Source organism: Dromaius novaehollandiae, chromosome 12 (genome assembly GCF_036370855.1).
Source record: "Dromaius novaehollandiae isolate bDroNov1 chromosome 12, bDroNov1.hap1, whole genome shotgun sequence".
NCBI classification, from domain to species: Eukaryota; Metazoa; Chordata; class Aves; order Casuariiformes; family Dromaiidae; genus Dromaius; species Dromaius novaehollandiae.
In genome coordinates, this window is record NC_088109.1 from 17,369,302 (window position 1) to 17,380,042 (window position 10,741).

Here is a 10,741-nt window from a genome sequence, read left to right on the forward strand (position 1 = left end):
TCTTTCTATATGAAATAACATTATTCACAATCCCCCAAACGGCTGTGAGAAGAAGGCTTAGTGAAAAGCAGCAAAGCATCATAGAACTTTCATAAGAAGTTTCTGTTGTTTTCTTCTTTGGTACTTGATCATAAAACTCTCTTTTGTTAGTTTTATTTACATGGAATCCAGAGAGTATGTTGTGTTGGATTATGACTCTTTTAAGGAGTCTGGGTCCTAAGCAGTGATACAGCATCACTCTCACAGCTACTTCTTTATTACAGTGAAGCAGGTTTGCTCTCACTAAATATTTTCTTAAAGTCACAGTGTATTATCCACTGGTCAACTCAACAGCTACTTCTTTAAGGCCAATTGGCTGTTTCTTCTAACTCACTATTAGTCATTTCTCCTTTCCTCAAGAACGGGAACAGTATTCAGTTTTTGGCAAAGTAACAATGATCCTGCATCTAACCAAAACAGCCCCTTCTGTGAAACCAGTCATTAATTCCTCTCTGGTAGCTTGTCATCACCAGATGTCTGCTGAGTTTACACCCTGTGCATTTCCCGTGACTGCACCCACAAGGCATCTACAGATGACTCTGTATTTCAATAAGAGCACCACATCCTTTTATGAACTTTCCTCTTCACTATCTCAGCAGCTGCAGCTGCTGACCACAGAACTGCAGCCTCTCTATAAGTTACATCTTGTGCATCTCTCTTGACTGAAAGAGTCTACAAACAGCATAAGGGTGTAATGTTACTTTTACTTTAAGGATAGAGTTTCATCAGTCAAGATTTCAGCAAATGGGCTTTGCACAAAAAAGTAATGAAAACTATTCTGTATCCAACACAGGAAAACATTTCCAGGCTTATATCAACATGTAGAGTACAAAATGTTTTTGTTTCTCATAGGAAATGCTGGCAATGAAGTCTAACCCTGCCAATAACAAAGCATATCTGAAGGAGGACTCACAGCTATATCTAAGTATGAGGAGAAGCGTAGGCACATTCCCCTCCAGAAATCTGCACTCACTGAACATGATCACCAGCAGTAGATGCAATTAGCTATGTCCAATTTACATTTTGAACACAAGGGACAAGCTTTCAGAGTGTACTTAATACAGCGAACACAGCAAACTCGTTTTTGTGAACACAATGCACAGTTTCTCAGTTCAATGGGAAACTTTACAAAATACATGTGCAAGGTATAATTACGGCATGGCACAAATAAAATTTCAAAGGGATAATTGAAACAGCACTCATATCTTGAAAAAGAAACCAGTTTATTGATGCAGGGTCATAGACATATGTCAAAGCATGCAATACAATACATAAAATGTAAACACCAATTTTCAAATCAGCACAGCTTGATAACTTGAATTCAAAATTTAGAAAAAGCGAAAAAAAAAATACTAAAAACACCAAATAAGCCTTAAATTACAATCCCTCATATAACTTGTGAAAAAGAAAGAAAAAAATTGGGAAATGTTAATATTTTCCTAACTCATAAGGGGTCTTCCTTTCATCTGTTTTTTCTTGTTCTCTCTAGCCATTGAGGCTCATAGGGAACTAGCCAATATAGTCAGAACACTTCGCAGCATAGCAGGGAGTCTAGTTTGTCATCACATACACTAGAAGCTGTCTCCATCAAGAATGAAGTTTATCAGTACAGACTAAATAGAGTAGGTAATTCTTTAGATAGCTAACAATGAACTTTGAATGTGGAAAGGCCAATCTTTGTCTCCTAATACTGGAAACTTCTCTTTTAGATGTGCCAGTTTCATGGTTTGAACCTAAAGATCAGTGAAGTTTGCTAATATACAGTTGTTTTCACAAGTACTTTTGAAAACTGGAGATACTCAGTTTACATGAGGGACACAAAGTGTTTTAACTGTGGTACAAGCTACATACAGACTCAGGTTTTCTTCATCTCTATCTTCTTCCATTCTGCATTCCTACCTAAATGTTCTAAGCAGGTCAAGTTTGAGAAACACAAGAAACAGACAGGATAAAACCTAGGGAGCATATTTCTTCACGTGAAAGACTGAAATGTACTATTTTTAGTTAATATGCTGAGCATGTAGCCAGTAAATGTATAAAGGCATTGAGCTTCAGGCAAATTTGCACGTTCCCCAAATTCTGCACTAACTAAAGCAGCTGGTATGCCATTTAGGAAGACGATTTTCTCCTTAAAAATTCATTTTATACAACCTTGAGCTCGCTTAGGACCTTTCTAACCCCAGATTTTGGCACTTTGGACAGTGTCTTTAGCCTGAAAACATAAATAGATGATGTGGTTAAAATTGTCCCCATGAAGCAAGAAACTGGTTGTGTAAAATTGATGGCTCTTCTCTTTACCCCCTCTGTATGTTTATTATGGAATTCTTATGTAAAGGAGGTAATCGAACAGGAAAAAAACCTGACTTGTTCTGTAAAATACCTCAGTTACCCATTTAGACCTATATGTGGCCTATATCCACAAAAGATTTGTTTTTTCTCACAGTTTATGGTCGTGCACTCCTTCCTCAAAAGATCTGGAATAGATGAATTTGGTACTGTAAAAAATTAATGATTTGCATAAAGAAGAGCTGACATGAATCAGCCTTTAATTTTGGGAAGAAAGCACATCTCAGTAAGATAACTGGTTTGTAATTCCAAGGATCGTATAAAAATGGAGAAAGGAAAGACTACTACTGATGGACTGGCTTAGGGAAATCCTATTGATTGTTGATATCAGCACATGACCTTATTAACTAGAAGATTGAGCCTATGTTGCAATTATAAGCTAATGGGAAACAACACACCAAATGAGTTAAATCATGGGTGTCTGAACTATATATACTGGGGGCATACTGGTTTCTCTGAATGATGCTTGCCTGAGTGGACAGTGGGGCTATTCCAGAGATATCAGGTGATGAATATTCTCAGAGATTGCTGAAGACTGACAGATGAAGTATCAGAGTAGAAGTCAGAAAAAAATCCAAGTTTGTGCGTAAGGACATCAGTATTTACCTTACTCTTACAATCATAGTTCATTACCACTTTTTAAAAACAATGATAAAGTTTTTCAGTTTGTTTGGGGTTTTATTTTAATTCTTTCTGCAAGGCTTGAAAGGAAATGATAATTGTGCATGGTACCTGCTTAACTAAAGTACAACCTTAAGCAAGATCATTTTAATAAAAAAAGAACTGGATCTTTATCACAAAAAGGAAAGCAAGAAAGCTCTTATGTATTACAGAAAACTCGTTTAACCTTTGAAATCTGTTAAGCAATTTTGTGAAGAACCACGGCAACTAAAACATATATTAGGGTAATTAAATATAGAAGTGAAGGTTGGGCAGCACATATATTAACTTCAAAAGTTGTCAAACAATGGATGGGAATATTAATGCAAAGAACATTCATACTGTGATGATATCAAGGCATACATCAAAGTGGAGTGGTTGTTGCAACATCAAGGGAAAATTATTTTTCTTTTGGCACATGGCATGACATGGCTTGTCAAAAGAATTTAGAAAGCATTTTCATTCAAAATTTTAAAAGTGTAATATTTACTAAGTTCTGTGCTTTACTAGGAAGGAAGAAACAAATGCAGAAAAGTTACAGGATATTAACAGCACTTAAAGAAGCATAGGTAAGCATTTTCACAATCTCCTCTTCTTTTGCAAGCTAGCTCTAGTCATCACACCAACAATCTTTCTGTGAGGAATATGGCTTTTAGAGATTTACAGAGCTTAGATAAAATATAAAATTTCATATGTGAAGTGGTTTCATATTGGTAAGCTTCAAAATATCTTTCTTTCCTGAAGATTCTAGAAGATATGTTGACTTATAGCTCTGCTTTAGATAGAAAAAAATGCTGTAAATTTCTGCTGTAAGCATCTTGCTGGATATTACAAAACCAGTCAAAGTTTGTTCGAATTTATTGTAAATTAGGTGATGGACTGATGTTGCAGGACTACTTATTGCTATGGGCTCATTTCCAGTCAGCTATTTTCGTAGGATTTCCATGCATGAGTGACACAATGTCATTTAAAGAGTTTTTTATTTTTAATTCTGTAAAACTGATTTAAATCAAATTTTTTTTTTAATCAAGTTCCACTGGTCCTACACAGAACTTGTCCTTTGAGTCCATAGATCACCCAAAGGAAATTTATCTTGAGAACAGTATGATAAAATACCAGCAAACAAGTAACTCAGCCTTTGACAAGTCTCAGTGCTTGTGAAAAAAGTCTAGTGGTGAAAAGAGTTGTGCCAGCAGAATATAACCATATGGCTACTGAAATGAAGTTCCAATCTTACTTGACCAGAGTACAGAAAAGTGAAAAAGCTGAAGAGTTTCCATACCCCTGATAACTAGGATGTTTCCGTTTTTATGTTCCTGTTTTAGTAGATAAGGGATATTCCACTATTTTTAGATTTCTTTTTGCTTTTGTTTCTTTGGTGATTTCTTTTTTGAGGGGGAAAAGGAGTTTGAAAGTGACTGTAGGTTGTGTGCAAAAGTAAACTGTATACGCATATACCTCTGTGAACACCTTTAAAGTCAACCCAGGAAAGACACTAGAAAAAACAGTAATGGGTTTTAAACAGTACTAAAATACCGTCTCATAATCATTTTTACTACAGTGTGTTCTGACCTTTAAAGTCTTAAGGAACTGATATTATTGCTATAATTTCTGTAAATGGGAATCATCAAACTCCTGTTTCCCAAGATTGTTCTGAACAACCCCAAGGACAGTAGCATCTATTGTGCTGCTGATGGGCACAGGGGAGTCTGCAAAGTCGCACAGCTTCTCCCCAGTCACACATTATGCTATCTGTACCAGGTAGTGGGAGCAGTAATCCTCCCCTTCCCATTAACCAAGCTCAAGCTGTCCCTGAAATCTGTGTTACGCTATTACTACTGAGGGGGAAGAGTTAGGCTCCACAGTACAAGTACCATAGTACAGATAGCCAGTGCAAGTACAAACTTACTGCAAGCTGAGTTCTGTAAGAGGAAGCCTTATACCTGGCATTAGGATGATGATTCAGACGTTAAGAAACTCGGGTTTGATGCCATTTCTTAACCAGTATAAATCATAGATATGATTCACTTGATAAATTCTTTAGCTGGCATCTGTAACTGAACAAATAGTTTTCTCAAACCCTCTTCAGAATATGTAGGAATTATTTCTCTAAGCATTAATTAATTGGATGATTTAACTCCAACGGTCATTTGTTGACTGGTTGCTTTGATGTCAATTTGCTTTTGATTTGACTGTAGAGATTTTAGAGAGTTAGTTTTAATGATAATTTAGTTTTGGTAGTATGTATTCTTGCATAGGCATGAGAGCTAATAAAGTACATGAGAAGGCCCTATCTCACATTTCTTTCAATAAGAAACCCTTGAGGTTTTGAGTAGGTGTTTCCTGATTAACATAATAGCTTGACCAGTTCTCTTTATTAGCATATGGTTCTTACATCTGGGATTAACCTGGGAATGTGGCACGCAGGAAGGCAGTATTAGAAGAAGTATGGTCCTGAAAGTCCTCCGAAGAGGACTGAAACTCCATAACAAAAATTCGCAGTACTCAGTGTCACAATCTCAGCAGTCTGTCACATTAACCCCACCCACACTACTCCTGTGAAGAAAGGCTAGGACTCTAAACTGAGCTACCAGCAGAAGTTGCCTAGGCTGCTGGTTGGAGAGAGGGCGAATTGAAAGGTCTGTGGTTTTATGGATGACTTAAAGTAATTGACCATGGGCTGCCACTCAAAGGTCTCTTCTTGCCATCATCAGTACTACGGGCTTTGTCTTCCTATCTGCACCCTAGCAATCGCCCAGAAGTGAGCTGAGCCAACTGAAAGCCATATTAAAAATCCCATCTGTATAAATGAATCAAAAACTGCATTGTTGAATTCAGGAGAAAGGCCAAGTTGTGTGAGGTTTAGGTTCAGTCTTTTGTAAGCCTCCCAACTGAATCCACTAAGAAGTCACTCACCTTCTAGAAGGTAATGATTCAGCAGAGAAACTCACGGGTCTTTAAAGCAAATTGTGCTTTTGCTCTCCTACTTTTTGTGCAAAAAAATTAGACTGCAAAGCAAAACTGCACAGCAATCACAAGAAACTTCTAAGTAAAGCAAAATTAACATGACAAGCAAGTAGAGAATTACAGAGAAAAATGGTGCTACTCAAGAAACAGATAGTGCTATTAAGATTGCTTAGTTGGCAAGACAGCAAGCCTAGACTGATTGCCAACAGAATGGCAACAAAAACATTCAGATAAATTCCATTCTTAAAAACATTAGGCCACACAGGAACATTTAAATGCAATGCAGTATGTTTGCCTAAATAAGCGGTGCAAAGCATTATTTCTATTATTTTAGTAGGGTAGAATGCTGTCCAGTCTGCCACTAGGAAAATGGCTAAAAGCTACAGACAGGATTTTTGCTGGGTTTGGCATTCCACTCAGGGAGAGAATAGGCAAAAAAGTGTGTCCTAGCTGATATACTTTGATTCCTGGAAGACGGGGAAGGATTCTCTAGCCCTCAGTCTCTAAAGTGCACAGTAGCTACTCTTTTATTTCAAAGAGAAGCAGCATGCAGCTTGATCTGATTATACCATAACATAGCACACTGGCCCATCCCTGTTAGCACAGAAATAGGATATAGAAAACCCCCCTAAGTAACAGACCATTCCATCAAATAAGAGCACCCCTATCCCTGGGTACTGAGGCGAAATCACAACCTACTTTTTGTCCTGAAAAAGAAAGCTCCTGTAATTTTTCCTAATACCTGCTTCTCAGTTCTACCCTTTAGTGTGATCTGTCTCCACAGGGAGCAGAATCTAACCCTGGCTGTTCTAAAATTTTTATGGAATGTTTAATAAATGGCTTTTGGTTTCAATCTGTTTTCCATAAGATATAATTTGAATTTTAATACATTCAGCATAAAATGTAAGGCCCATCCCTCTGCAGATATTTTCCCCATAACAAAAACTGCAGTCATTCCACTTGAAATGTATGCTATGAGGATTACACTTGAAAAATAGCAAGATACATAAATATCTATTTTAAGTTAAAATGAAGTTGAAATGGTAAATGCTGATTTTTTTATGGCAGGTTTCCTTACTTAAATTTTGTATGTAGCTACTATCTCCATGCCATTGCCCCATGCTGAAGTACACAAAAGCAAGATTAGAATGTTAGATTAGAGAAGACAGGCTATTTTGGACATTCCTAGTACAGCCTCAGTCCTGAGGCAGCAGCTGAGGTGGTTGTTTTATGTATCATATTAAATGATTGGAACCGTTATTTCGTCTTAGCTTTAGCATGGCCTTTGACTGAGTGTTATACACTGGGAATAATGGTACTCATCAGGGCCCAGATTTAAATCAATTGAAAATAATTGCTTTACAGAAAAAAAAGCTTATTGACAAGTTAGCCACCACAAGAAGTTTTGAAACAATTATCAGCTATGTTTTACCACTGTCTCCTTTCCAAATACTATGCTTACCATAGACATGTTTACCAAAATAGCCATATAAGCCTATAAAGCGTTGCCTGTTTACTATGTGTTATTAAACTCAGAGTACCTATTGTTATCACATTAATCAGGGTTCAATTTGCATGCTGAAGTCAATATTCAAAAGCAATACAATATAGAAAAATCATAATTGAGCCCTGTATACTGACATCAACTCTATCCCCTTGGAATGACAATAGTTCACTCACAAACTTGGTGGCAAGCAGTGCAGGACAAAATTTATGAAGTCTGACAGAACCAGATGGAAAATTTTAAGGTTTAACAATCCACTGGGAGTAAGTTCAAGTATTTGTACCCTATCTTCTGAAAAACAGGCCAGTAAAAAAGATATTACTAGAGTTTGAGTGATAAAGTTAACCTGAGGTTCCTAGTTCACATTTTTTTAGATATGGTTTGTACTTAGAATATCTAGAAGCCTCTTGAAGTATAAATTGCAACTCACTTTAGAAAATCTCCTTTCTCTGAAATACTCAATAGGATCACCCATAGCCTAGAAAAAAAATGAAGAATTTCATGCAGAAAGGAGAGTTTCATAATCAAGCACAACAAGAAGCATGTAGCATGCAGTATCTCTGTAATGAGCTATGCACAACAACCCAAATGCAATGGGATTTTTAACTCTGAAGTCAATACTCTGACTCTGTAATCAAATATTAGTGGTATTAAGTAATATAGAACTGTTATCATGGTGAAATGTTCCACTTGCAAACAGATACACACCAAATTTTATGTCTCTTATGGCGGGTGGTGCATTTCTGCTGCACGACATAAAGTGTATCTGCTATGCATTTAATGTTCAGTGAGATACACTGTGAGTCTGTAGGAGATGATTTGTAAGAATTAATAGGCATCAAGTGCTCCCCCCTTTGCATAATGATGAACCATCCCTCTTTCCAGAGAAGTGGAGGTACGTGTAATGAAGAAATGATGGCCCAGAACCAGAGCAGTGTTTGGTCAGAGCATTTGAACATTGTACTCTAACAAAGAAGCTGTAATGGGGATGCAGTAACACCCAGTAATTATGGGCACTGTTCTGTTTCTACTCCTATACTCTACTTCCTCTTATAGAAGCAGAGAAGCCATGGTAGCTGGTAGACTTGAACTTCAACTCACTGTGCCTGGCATAGGTATCATTAACTCAGTAGAGTTATATGAGCATAAAACCAACGAAAGAAAGCTGAGAAGCAAGCCTTTTATCATATGATAGCAGATGTAATATATGGCCTTTTGTTCATGCTGTTTGGTGGCTGTGTCAGAGAAAAGTCTGTTAGAAGGAAGCAGACCCTGACTTGTCACTGTGTTTAATTCAGTGTTACACCCAGCAGACCACAGTAGTGCATTGCCATGCTAGAGTCACTGGTGGAGTTACAGCTGTACAACAGTGGAGAAATAGTGGTAGTTCAGTTCCTTTTTCATATGTGTTAATTAGTTAATGGCGGCAACCATATTTGTTGATTCACTTAAATGTCACTGGCATTTGGCAACTATCCTTTCATAGATATATAGGAATCTTCATTTTATATTTAGTTGGGGCCCAATAATCTGTTTTTTTACATTAATTGTTCTTGGTAGAAAAGTGCTTTTATGTACTTGAGATAGAAGACAAGCAAATTGGAAAGGGTCCTGCTGGCACACCAGCATTTGGGAAAGGATACAGACAATACATCCTTAGACATTTATATTTATTTCCATGCTACAAACTGACTAAGATATTTTATTCTATGCAAACACTGGCTAGAGATCAATATAAACAGAATGATCCTGGATGAACAGCTTCAGCTCATTGTTACGGCCATTTCTCATGCAACTGCCTGTTTTAGCTATTGAACAATTGCTGATATTCCTGACTTGAAAGTATCAGTTACCTTTCTGTGAGGAATCTCACAAGTGAGGAGTAAGTGACAGTGGAAAATTATATACTGTGATGATATAAACTATATAAAAATCATGTTTTTGAGGATAAATCTTTTATTCATAGCCATAATTTTCAGGCTGTTGCATCTCTATTTATCATCCTTCATAGCATGTCAGTTTTCACATTTACTCTTTTGGCACTGCAGTTTCTAGCAGCTTAGCCAGTAAGACAGATACTTGGGAACTATCTCCACACTTGTGCATTTTCTAGAACATAAGATAAAACCAGATGGAAACTGAATTAACAAAAGTACAGTAATACCAATCCATATTAATAACGTGTAAGAGCAGACTGAGTCTTTGAAATGTGGTCTACATATAGTCCTTTTATGTGGTGTTTGAAGGTCTTGTTGTTTTATTTATCATTATTGATTTTGAATGCAATAGTTAAGAACAAGAGACTTCTTACATAATAAAGCTACAACTGGATTCAGGGTATTTACAGCCAACTTTGGCTTCAGTGCAGTCAATATCATATCTGTTTTTTCCATGTTAACCTTAATTTTAAAAAAAAATCAGAATTGCAGTATTTATTGATTGCAGTAAGAATCAGCACAAAACTTGAAATTATCATTCCAATTTATTGTATGTATAGAGAGACTTCTAACCACACAACATAGGAAAACAGTTTCCTTAAAAAAACAGGATGCAGTTCAAAGACCTACTCCCAACCAAGAAATTACATGAGTAGACAAGACAAAGATCATGTAATCTTGTTCCAACCCTAACTGACAAGTCTGCAAACAGATAATGTGGCATATTGTCTCACCATAGCTTTCAGCTACACTTAAAAATATCCACATCAATTGCATGATCTTCTGCAGAGTGCTTTATGATCAGCAAACCTCTCTGAATCCTACATTTAGGAAGACACTCCAACTATTTACATGATGCATGTTGTTTCTTTGGAGTCACAAAAGTCAAAAATATGTGAAAAAAAATCATATATACGCACACACCTATCCTATAATAGTAGTCCTAATACAGTGGTAATATTTTGGAGGGTTTTTGTTGTACATTACATGCAAATTATGAAAATATCAAGGGAAATCAACAACAAAAAATAATTCGCTCTCTTTTGTGAGTAGAATCCCTTAATGTCCCCCTTTAAAAATTGTTTTGTATTACTTAATTAAAAATACTAACGTATTATTTTTAATTATTCTATTGCAGCCTTTGAGCAACCCTTTATGCAGAACACATTGCAAAATGGCATCTGTATACATGAGACTATAGATGGTTCAGATAATTTAGAAGGGTGCATTGTCCCAAAGTATTTTTACAGTGCTTTTTGACCAGATGCACATGGAGGATTCACTGAAA